At 40.4% G+C, this 12101-nt stretch overlaps 1 long non-coding RNA gene across 1 annotated transcript; it reads right to left on the minus strand.

The window, feature by feature from the left end:
- Window positions 1-5532: 5532 nt before the first annotated feature.
- On the minus strand, window positions 5533-10859 carry LOC149912117 (uncharacterized). Its single transcript, XR_016462370.1, has 4 exons — window positions 10743-10859; window positions 10030-10149; window positions 7993-8137; window positions 5533-5757 (listed from the first exon to the last, which is right to left on the minus strand). It is a non-coding gene; the product is annotated as an uncharacterized LOC149912117 (long non-coding RNA).
- Window positions 10860-12101: the final 1242 nt, after the last annotated feature.

Raw genomic sequence — 12101 nt, forward strand, 5'->3', positions numbered from 1 at the left:
AGAAAATGCCCCAAATCGGGGAGTAAGTGTCATCCTGAGGCGTGTCATGGAGTAGATTTGGGAGGAAATGGAGGTGTTTCACAGAGTAGCGGCACTTCTGGGAGAAAATGTCCTCAGTGGGAAAGACAATGTCCTCTTGAGGGAAGAAAACAGGTCTTTCTTACAGCAAATGTCATCCAATTGGGAGAAAATCTCCTCTCTTGGGGAGAAAAGTGGTCTTTCTGAGAGAAGGTGTCCTCTTCTTGGCTGCAAGTGTCCCATTTGGCATTGTCATGGAGGCTTTTTGGGGAGAAAGCGTGTGGCAGTTGTAAGAGAAGGGGTATTTCTGGGAGCAAATCTCCTCTTTTTGGAAGAGAAGGTGAAATTTCCAAGGGAAAAGTGGCATTTCTGGGAGGAAATGACATAGCTGGGGGAGAAAAGTGGGAACCGGTGGGAAAGAAGATCTTGTACTGGAGAGCAACGGTGGTCTTTTTGGTGTGCCAAGTGGTCTCTTGGGGAGACAACGTGGTAAATAGGGGAGACAATGTCCTCTGGAGGAGTGTCAAGTAGTATTTGGGAGAGCAAACGTCAGGTATTTCTCGGAAACCGGCTGTTTCTGGGAGATAGTAGCAGACTTGGTTGGAAAATGACAGGTGTTTGTGAGAAAGCTGGTATTCTGGGAAAAAGAGGCCGTTTTTTAAAGAATAAGCTGGCATTTCTGGGAGAATATGTCCCATCTTTGGGAGAAAACGGGTGTATGTGGGAGAAAATGTCGTGTATTTGGGAGAAAGCTGGTGTATGTGGGAGAAAAGGCCATTGTGATGGGAGTCAGTGTGATCTTGAGGAGTGGAAAGCAGTATTCTTGAGATGAAACGTGAGGTATTTCTAAGAGTCCTGGTATTTCTGGGAGAAAATGTCTTGTTTTGGAGAGCCGAAGTGCCATTTTGGGGGCAGAAGCTGGTATTTCTGTGACACTGCCATCTTGATGGGGGTAAGTGTGATCTTGAGGAGTGTAAAGCAGCATTTTGGTTAGAAAATGGGAGCTCTTCCTAAGAGCAGTGCTATTTCTGGGAGAAAAGGAGCTCTACTGGGCATAAAAATGGTGTATCCGTGATAAAATGCCACATTTCTGAAAGAAACTGTCCACTTGCGGAGTGTAATGCTGTATGTTCCGGAGGAAATGGGAAATATTCAGCAGAGTCCTGGTATTTCTGGGAGAAGAGGTCTGATGTGGGGGGGGGAAGGTGATGTATCTGTGAGAAAGCTGGTGTTTCTGGGAGAAAATGCCAGGTATTGGTGAGGAAACAGATGCTAGAGAGGGAAAAGGCCATCCCTTTGGGAGAGAAGTGGTATTTCTGGGAGAAAATGCCCCAAATCGGGGAGTAAGTGTCATCCTGAGGCGTGTCATGGAGTAGATTTGGGAGGAAATGGAGGTGTTTCACAGAGTAGCGGCACTTCTGGGAGAAAATGTCCTCAGTGGGAAAGACAATGTCCTCTTGAGGGAAGAAAACAGGTCTTTCTTACAGCAAATGTCATCCAATTGGGAGAAAATCTCCTCTCTTGGGGAGAAAAGTGGTCTTTCTGAGAGAAGGTGTCCTCTTCTTGGCTGCAAGTGTCCCATTTGGCATTGTCATGGAGGCTTTTTGGGGAGAAAGCGTGTGGCAGTTGTAAGAGAAGGGGTATTTCTGGGAGCAAATCTCCTCTTTTTGGAAGAGAAGGTGAAATTTCCAAGGGAAAAGTGGCATTTCTGGGAGGAAATGACATAGCTGGGGGAGAAAAGTGGGAACCGGTGGGAAAGAAGATCTTGTACTGGAGAGCAACGGTGGTCTTTTTGGTGTGCCAAGTGGTCTCTTGGGGAGACAACGTGGTAAATAGGGGAGACAATGTCCTCTGGAGGAGTGTCAAGTAGTATTTGGGAGAGCAAACGTCAGGTATTTCTCGGAAACCGGCTGTTTCTGGGAGATAGTAGCAGACTTGGTTGGAAAATGACAGGTGTTTGTGAGAAAGCTGGTATTTTGGGGAAAAAAGGCCGTTTTTTAAAGAATAAGCTGGCATTTCTGGGAGAATATGTCCCATCTTTGGGAGAAAACGGGTGTATGTGGGAGAAAATGTCGTGTATTTGGGAGAAAGCTGGTGTATGTGGGAGAAAAGGCCATTGTGATGGGAGTCAGTGTGATCTTGAGGAGTGGAAAGCAGTATTCTTGAGATGAAACGTGAGGTATTTCTAAGAGTCCTGGTATTTCTGGGAGAAAATGTCTTGTTTTGTTTTATTGTTTTTAATATTTATATATTTTTTTTGTTGCAATTTCAAGGAAACACTTCGATAGAAATTGCTTTTAATTCTTTTGGCATACATAGAAGATGCGAAAATGCACATCATATTTTCACATGAATGTAGTAACACAAAAAAAGTTCAAAGCAGTAACTGATACACTCAATTATAAAAGCTGCCCTTCCTGTGCAAGAAATGTAACTCAGCCCTTGGGCTAGATGCCATTCTGTGTCATTGATGTAAACCTGGCGGACAGTACAAATACTCTGAATTTAAAATGGCATGACTAAAAATGGAGTCTTTCCTCTAGCTTTTAAGTTTTAAGAAACATAAAATATGTACGTATGCTTGGCAACTTTTCCTTTCATTATATACAAAAGTGACTCTCTCTAAAATAACTGTCAAACTAAGAGGGACTGTCAGAAACCTATCACAGGAGGTAATCTATTTGCTCAGGTTGCTGAAGAGCAATGAAAAAGTAGATATTGAGTTTCAGTTTTCAGCACATACATTAAAGTCCCATGCCTGTAATTAGGTCTCCTACCTTCCAAATAGAATTTTAAAAAAGTCTGATACATGATTATTTTAAATTATTTTTCTATAATTGGTTAGTGGTATTGTGGAACACATATTTAAGGATTAATGATGAGAAAGATTAGAAATCCAAAAAGTGTAAAATTCCATGCAAACTCAATTAAGTTTCAAGGACATTTCCATCAGAAAGAATGGAAATGAAGAAAGAACGGAGCCCCCAGGCTGGTTGTTGAGTGAGAATTACTGCTTACCCAGCATCCGTTTGCTTCATCAAATGTCCCCCATCTGCTCACAGAAACCTCTCTAAGATGCTTTTCTGAAGAATATTTGGCAGCATGTTTCCCAGGGCTGATGCCTAGAGGAGAGGGTTACATGGAGACTTGCTGTCTATCTTGATGGCAAACCCCTCCTAAGTAGGAATCCAGAGCTGGTGACTCACTTTGTAGTCTTGTATAGGTCTGGGGCAAGACAACATTATGGCAGTGGGGAGATATTCATGGTCAGGCTGGACAGGCCTCTGAGGTCTCTGACCTCTGTGGGTGTCCCTGTTCATTACTGGGGAACTGGACTCAATGGTCTGTAAGAGTCCCTTCCAACTCAAAAAAAAATTCTATGATTCTATGATTCTATGAATATTCCTGGTTTTATTACAAGTACAAATACTGATAAAGCCTACATTCAAATTGTTTATTCCTTGCTTTTGGAGAAGCTAAAACACTAGCACTAAGAGTTTTAATCAACGTAGATAATAGCTTGTCAGTTGTTATGCACAGTGGTACGTGCACCCAGTTTGAAATTTCAGTGCCATTAATGTTTTTAATTTTTTAAGTGATATGACACAGTACATGCAATCAACAATAATGAACATACCATGGTTCAGGACCCCTGATCTCTCAGCTAGTAATTTAAAATATTTTCACGTGTAGAGACAAGACAAGTATTATGTCCTAAATGGAGTCTAGGTCCCCAGCACTATTTCTCTCTCTATTTGATCCCTAAAAACAACTGTTTTCTTGCCAAAGATTTTGCATCGTTAAATCTCCTTTCTGAAACAATGAATATTGTGTAGTTGCAGGCCACTTTTTCAAACCTGTGGACATTCCCTTTGCTTCTACTTCTTTAAGCAACCTGCAGTTGCAATACACTTTTGCAGTACAGTCTTGAACCTCTTTATTCCTTGTTTTTCAGTCACCATGGGCTGTGTCTGTGCTGTCTTTGTAACCAGGACCAGGGAATGACCTCTTTTCTCCCAGTCAGTTTTCTCAACACATCTACTGGTGTGGATGAAGCAAGCAAAGGCAACAAGAAAAGCAAATACAATTATACTAGCAAGCAGGAGTATCATTTATTATAGATGATAATCACATGTTGGTTTGTCACTAGGTGTGTTTAATCAACAACTTTCTTTTTGAAATAAGAGTGAAGATAAAAGAAAAGTTCAAATAGGATTCCTACATGTCTCGTTTTCATTAAAGATTAGATCTGCTACAACACGATGAACTGAGGATAATATAATGTAACGTCCAAACACTTTTTTTCAAGTAATGTTAACACTGAATGAAAGGTATACAGGCTTCAATGAAATTAGGCAGTTGAGGCCTAGTTGAATGCTATTTGTTGTTGAATGGTATTTGTGACAGTGTTGAAAGAAATGGCTGATGTTATTGTAAAGTTACTGTCTGTCATCTATGAAAAACGGTGTTCTGCACAGGTCTGTGAGTGTTAGAAATGGGCTTTCTTGAAGAGCTGTCTTTATGGAAAAGGAGGCATTGCTTGCAAACTGGTAAATTGGGAAAAAAAAAAAAAAAAAAAAAAAAAGTAACATTTCTGATTTCCAATTTAGTTATTAGAAAATCCCCATCATCTCTCTTTATATTATATGAATACTCCATGGTGTCCTTGGGATGACAAGATGCCTGTACTGCTATTTAGATATGCACAAATACAACAAATCCATGGGCAGATCTTTCCCCTACTGCATTTTTTTAATGTATTTCTTTATTGCTAAACTAAAAGGAAAATAATAGTAGAAAAAATTCAATCACCTTAATCAGCACATGCAAGTCTTAAAAATCTTTTTCTTGCTCTGTAATACTGAAAAGACCTGATGGGAAATGTTACCTTCCAAATTTTGCTCTGTGTATATGCATTTCCTATTTAAACCCTCACTCAGCAAGAGAAGGAAAAACACTTCTCAGTTTCAGTGTAAGTGCCCCATGGAATTTTCTACAGGAAAAATATCACTTTAGATCTGTCAGACAATAACATTTTATTACCTCAAGGATGTTATCTGAACCTGAGGTCTAATATCTAAATGAACTGCAGTTCAGATTATTTGAGATTTAGCAGAAAGACAGAGGGATGGAAAGTTTCATAGAAAGATTCTATGGGGAGAAGTCTCATTCATTTATTGTGGATAAATATGATGAAAAGGTATTCATATACCAAGTTTTAATAACTGTATGGTTAACAGGAGGAACAGTAGACAGCTTTGAGCAGTAGCTGACATACAGAACAGGAGAGTTGGAAGAGTAATATTTCCAAGAAGATTAATTTAATTTAAAGGCAGAATGTTTTTTGGCTATTGGAAAGTTCTCTGTTGTGTTGAGCAAAAGGATAGATATACTGGCTGAAAATAAACCTGTAAAAGTGAGGTAATGCATTTACTAAAACAACAATAATTGCTATATCAGGATGGATCATATATTAAAGGCAATAAAACTCTGATTAATAGCTGTCAGGTTATTTCTTTATTTTCTCAAATATTTATTTGAGCGCAACATACTATAAATACTTTAAAGAAAATGTTTATCTTATATTTGTACATGATTGCACTCAGTAATACATGGAAGAGCAGCCACTGAAGTGGGAGGATCATAAGCCCAATGTATATGAAGAGAGAGAGCAATAAATTTGATTCTTCTCAGCATTTTTCTGTTACAGGTTTTGAGAAACTTGTTAGATTTTAGTACCTGCAAATGTAAATGAAACCAACATAAAATACCATACATAACCTTATTACTTTAAATAACATAGAAAATATGGATTGGAAGACTCGTGTGCATGTTCTTTTTTTCTGTCTTAGACCTGAATAAAGCTGTAAAGAAGAAATTAATGCTCTAGTAAGTCACTGTCAACTCTTGCAAGTCCATTTGGGAGAAAATTTGACACTCCATTTTTTTTTTCTTGTTGTCCTTCTATCTCCTACTCTCCTTTCTGTGTATGTTTATTATTTGCCTCATTTCTGTGAAAACAAATCAGGCTCCATTAATAAAAGCAAAAACTGTTTAAGGCCATCCATCTTACTCTTTCTCCTCAAAGGTTTGCTGCCACTTGTTCTATCACAGAGGACTGCAAAACTTTTTTGCTCCACATTGTTACCCTCTAAAGATAAAATGAATAAATTGCTTAAGATGATGTTGAAAGACTCTTAATGGTGCATTTATGATCATAACATACGTATTTGTGAGACCTAAGGATTTTTATTCATTCTATTTTTGTTCAATGTAAAATCAAGATTAACTTCTTAGATTTTCTGGACATCCTCGTTGTATAAATTTAATTTTTTACTCCTTTTCCTTGTACAACTTCTGAAATCTGACAGTAAGAACATTTTTATTTTTGTCTCAAACCTCTTTTTTATTCTTTGTCCATCTATTTTTTTTTTCCCCCTATGATGCTTCTTATAACTTTACCAATTACTTTGTGTTCCATTTCATTACGTTATTTATTTTTGCTTTTTCTTTAGGGCAGGATATGTCTACTGCTATGCATCTGCACAGTTCCTACAATGGAGCTTTGATCCTGGTTGGATTGCTTAAGTGCCATTAACATAAACGTGGTTAACAAAAATAGTAGTTTCAGCTTAGTATTTTTCATGCTAAATCAGGTTCAAAACTAGAAGAATAAAAGTTTTTTTGTAAGAAACATAAACATCCATGTTGATTTCATAAGTGAAACTGATTCTGTTTTTGAAGAGCGGAAGAAATTTAAATAATTCATCTGAAAGCAAAGTTCACTTCTGTTTCTATATTCTCAGAAGTGAATCATCAGATTAAACTAGCATGCCACAGTTTAGTGGTAAACCTCTAACACTACCAAATCTACATATGTAGATTTTGCTTTAATGTCACAGGCAACAGAATGTAATCAACTAACAAACAAAACAAGCAAACAGAAAATTCACATCCAAATAAACCAGAAAGAGGAGTTTATAGACACTCTACAGAACTGTTAGCTGTGCTATGCTTTTCAAAAGCTGGAATTTGTCCTACAGACATCTCAGAAGTTGCACATCTGTCCAAGAAGAATCATTGCACTTTATTTCTACTGTACATGTTTATCTTATATCTTATTCTTCATTACTGTTATGTACTATGCAAAATACATAAAGAAAAAAAGCAGTAATCAAACTATACATACTGTGAGCAGGGCTTTGTGAAGGCTGCAGTACTGTACAGAAGAAAGCCTTGAACAGATCTATCTCAAATTCAGGGTAATAATACATTTATTTCCTACCCACATTGCTCATGTAATCCACCAACTATTTTAGGAACGCCTAGATTCTTAAAAATACAGAAATTAAAGTGATTTCCTGATCAACCCTTACAGAAAGACACAAGTTTAAACATGAAAGCAACTATGAATGCTTTGGAGAGAAAAAAATAGAATGTAATGTTAATAATCCCTGTAATGTTAATAAGCTAAATAACAGTTTCAAAGTTTAGTATCTTGATGCTTTACGGAGCTCCCATAAAATGGCTCTGAGCCTTCCCTTTCTAATCATTTTGCACACCCACGCAACTTGCTCTGTGGGGATGGAAGATAACAGGATTTAGATCCTTGACACACTGCAATTGATTTAACAATAAATATTGTCCATCCTAGTTTTGGGTTACTATAAGATGAAAGCAAAAATGTATATACTGATCTACTGGTTTTCTTTTAAAAAACATTCACCTGATGCTGAAGGCTAATTCTGTAAAGCTGAAACTTAAATCCCAGCAGAAACAGGTTCCCAGATATTAAAAACAAACAAACAAACAAACAAAAAAAAAATCATAAAAGTATGTATAATGAAATCTTTAGGCATGTGACAAACTTTGTTTTATATATTATATGATTTCAGAACGTCTGTCACACACACTCACAAACTTTCCTTAGAAGGAGAAGCAGAAGTTTAGATGATGATAAAGTTATGTTCTTACCACATTAGAAGGTTCCAATTTCTTCCTTCTAGCAAGGTCAGTGATATTATTGCCATTGTAGTTGATGCTCTCCATACAGCCTTTGAAATTTTTTTCTGCTGTTAGAACTTGGCTTCCCAGAAAAAGGCATGCCTCCAAAGGTTATCTTTGAATGTATCAGAAAATGAAAGACAGTTACTGGAGGACAAGGGCTTAGAATTTTTGCTTACTAGAAAAAGAAAGTATCAAACAAGTACTGGAAAAGTAGGAAAAAGTCTATGATGAAGTCATGACTGCAAATATTTTTGGTGGTAAATTGTATCTATTATTAGGTTTTCCCAAATACAGAGAAAATATGTATCACAGTTACATATAGACTGTAACGAAGAGAAGGTCTCTAAAAGGAATGCACTTTTAAATGCTTGGCAGAGCAAAATGTCAGTATTGTTAAGAAACGAGAATTTTTTGGCCAAAGAATGTGCTGTCTGTCTGATCTTGGAGAAGAAAAGTCTGCCTTTCTTTACAAACCTGAATGCAGAAAGTTTGAGAAGTAAAGGTGCCCAGTAAAACCTATTTCAATATGTAGACTGAAACAAACATTAAAATAAAAAAAAATCTACTAAATCAAAAGGGAAGAAGGAAAGTGTTGCTTTATGTAGAACATCCATCAGTTTGGTAGAGTGTCAGAAGTGAGAAGTGGTTGGTGGCAAGTAAGTATTATTCATTCTTTGTCATATATTAAAATAAAGGATGTTTTATTTTCTTTCATGTACCAAACCGTAATACCAAACAGTTCCATTTGTCTTAAATACTCTATACAACTGCAGATAATTACAGCAACATAAAAACCAGCATTATGACATACCTAGAGGGATTAGTTTGACTTGTGTTTGGTTCCCAGGTCCCAAGATGCCAGTATCTGGGAAAGTGGCAAATGGAAATTCAACTGTGCAGAGGAACAGGAAAAAACCCTATATCTGTATATCAGCAATACAGAAATAATTGATAAAATGCTCAGGAAACAAGCTGTGTTTAACCAGCACTGTCCAATCCAGCCTGTTGCAGGGTCCACGACAGCAGTGAGAGGAAAGAGCAGCAGACAAGACTCCTCTGGCTTGTACCATGGTATTAGTTCTAGCACGTTCTGCTAGAAGTTCTGCATTTGAAGTTACATTAGCAAGCCTGATGTGCTTGGCAACAGCACAACATCTCACTCCATATGTAACGTATTTTCTGTGGCAAAGAACTTCTTTGTTCATAACTCACGGACTTTTGATTTCCATGCATCTCGTGGGCCTGAGATAAAAGACAATTTAAAAGGAAAGAAAGAAAAAAAAAAAGGGGGGGGGGGGATGCTATGATGGTAATGTTTAATATTCGTGTGGGGGGTGAAAGGTGTACTTGAGTTGCCTAAGCACAAGCTTCTACTGCTATTGGTGATACCTGGGGTAGTGTGCCTTAGTAACCTCTGCTTTCTGCTTGAGGAGGTATGCATCTCTATAAATTCTCTGCCATTTCTGCCAACACCATGGGAGTGCTACAGATATCTAGGGGATATATGTATATAAGCTGCTCATTCAGTTTACGTGTTTGTCTTTTTCTTGGATGAGAAATAGTTGCTGTTTATTATTTCCTTAAATGCAACACAAGCATTTACTCATAATATCCAATCTGAGAACACCGTTCTTGTAACTGCTTATGAAAATCATAGATACAGAAATCAAAAGAAACTGTTTCAATCTGCTTGCATTTAAGGAAATAGGAAGTCTCTTTCCACCCTTGCGCATATTTAAGACTGTTTTCTGACAAACTGCTAGCTAAAGGCTTCAGTCTTTCTTTTCGTGCTTACTCCCTCAATGGAATAGCTGAGCTTTTGTAACTGTCCCTACTTTGAAGTTTTCTAGTGGATCCAGGTTGGTTTAAGTATCCTCTATTCCTCACTTCTGTCTTTTCTACCATTTTCTTCAAAAAGGAGCATGTTAAGAACATAAATTTCTATTCTGTTAAGAGTCTTCTCCTGCAGTTAGCTGGTTAGTAAATAATACTTTGCTCACTCACCTCACTCAACCTGCTGGCCACATTCTTTTTAATGCATCCCAGGATACCATTGGCCTTCTTGACCACAAGGCCACGTTGCTGGTTTGTGGTCACCTTGCTGTCTACAGGGACACCCAGGCCCTGTTTGTAAGAGAATGTGATTGACTTCACTTCTTCCAGCAAAAAAAGAGAAGCAGGTCTAAGACATCTGTTTATCTCCAATTTAAACAACTTAATTTAGGTAGAATTATGTGTTTTACAGCTATTCACGTTGCTGTGAAAAGAAGCGCGGCTATACGAATAAGAAGTCGCGCGGCTCTGCCCTCGCAACTCCCCCCGCCCCGCGCACGGAGGCGGCCCCCAGCCGCAGCCCCCAGCCGCTCCCCCCCTCGCGCAGCGCCACTCCGAGGTGCCGCCTGCCGCAGCGACGGCGGCGGGGAGCCCTCGCGCCCAGAGGCGGCCTTCCCGGGGTCTGCCCTCTCCGCCCCCCTCCCACCTACCTGAGGGCAGCCGGCATCCGTCCGCGCAGCGGCGCACAGCCGGTGGCACCGCGCGCACAGCCTGCCTGCCTGCCTGCCGCCCTCCCTCGGACGAGGGTCCCCTTAGACGAAAGCACAGCCCCAGCCCGGCCGCTACCGCGAGGGACCGCGCCCGCGGCCGGAGCCCGGGGGCCGCGAGGAGGGAGGGCTGAGCGCCCGGTGACAGGTGAGGACGGCCCCCGCGCCGCTCCCTACCTCGCGCCGCTCTCCTCGCAGCCGGCGGCTCGCTTACCCTCGACCGCCGCCGCCCCCTCGCTCCGTTCCCCCGCCCTAACGCGGCGTTCAACGCGACCCCGCTAGCCGCGAGGCCCCGCCCCCCGCCCCGCACTGACGGCTCTCTCCGCCAATAGCGAAGAAGACGGCCGTCCTCGAGCTCCGCCCTCACCTCCTTCGACCAATAGGAGCTATCCGTGGTGCTGCCCCTCCGCCTTCCCGGCAGGCTCGGTTGGCTCGCAGCTGCCGAGCAACGGGCGCGGGGCTGCGGGTGGGGCCGCTGAGGGCGGTGGCCGGGCCCCCGCTGCGGGCCGGGGTTGGTGCCGCGGGATTGTGCCCGGGGCTTCTCGTTCGGGAGCTTTCGCCTCATAGATGGACGTTTTTTGTTCCCCTCCCCTTTTTCCCTCTTGGCTCAGCCATCAGGAGGATGGAAATATCTCCCGCACTCTCAAAGCTGTAATCTCGGCTTGCAGAAATGATAACTGGTATGTGAAGATGTTTCTAATTTTTTTGTTTCTTCACTTGTTTGTGAACCTAGGGTAGGGAGAAAGAACTGAAGTAACCTGCAGTGAGATTCTATCACTTTTGTAACTCCTTAAGCATAGTCAAGAATGTATGTTTGTGAACTACTTTATTAAGATAGTCCTGGTGGAGTATACTTTATATCACTGGGAGTCCAGGATTTTCTGAACAGTTCTTAAATCAGAGTCTAGCAATAGCAAAGTTGAATTACATGTACACTGTACAGTTAGGTTGTTGGTAATAAGCAGAGCTTGTGCATCTCAACAGCTGCAGCTATACAAGCTATACATTTGTCAAGTAAGCTCAGTATGAGTGGAGTATCAGCTTTATTAATTCAAGTCATTCTCATAATCTTATCCATACATAATGTTTGTGTTCTTAATACCTTAACCAAGTGAGTGAAAAGTTTCCAGCTAATCTGTTTAGCTTCCAGGCAAGTGATTCCACATGTTAAATTTGCTGCTTCCTCCTTTCTCCCATTCCCTGGTCTCTTAGGTCAGTGTTCGTTCTCTTATGTCCTCTATTAAGGAATAGGTTTAGTTCTGCTACATATTAATGCCATGCCTACAGATAAATTATCCTTACATCTCAAACTGAATAGCTGCTGCTTGACGTTTTTTTTTTCCTTCTAGGCTAGGAAGTCTCTGTATGGCATGCCAGCAACGTTTTGTTGCAACGTTCTTAAAAGAAGAAATCTTTTACAGCGTGCAAGTTCTTTAAGATATGGTGATGCATTGGGGTTTAACCCAGCAGATCACTGAGCGTCACGTGGCTGTTCATTCACTGCCCCCATCTCAGTGAGATGGAGAGGAGAAATGA

This window comes from Phasianus colchicus, unplaced genomic scaffold, assembly GCF_987193195.1.
Source record: "Phasianus colchicus unplaced genomic scaffold, bPhaCol1.hap1.1 HAP1_SCAFFOLD_43, whole genome shotgun sequence".
NCBI classification, from domain to species: domain Eukaryota; kingdom Metazoa; phylum Chordata; class Aves; order Galliformes; family Phasianidae; genus Phasianus; species Phasianus colchicus.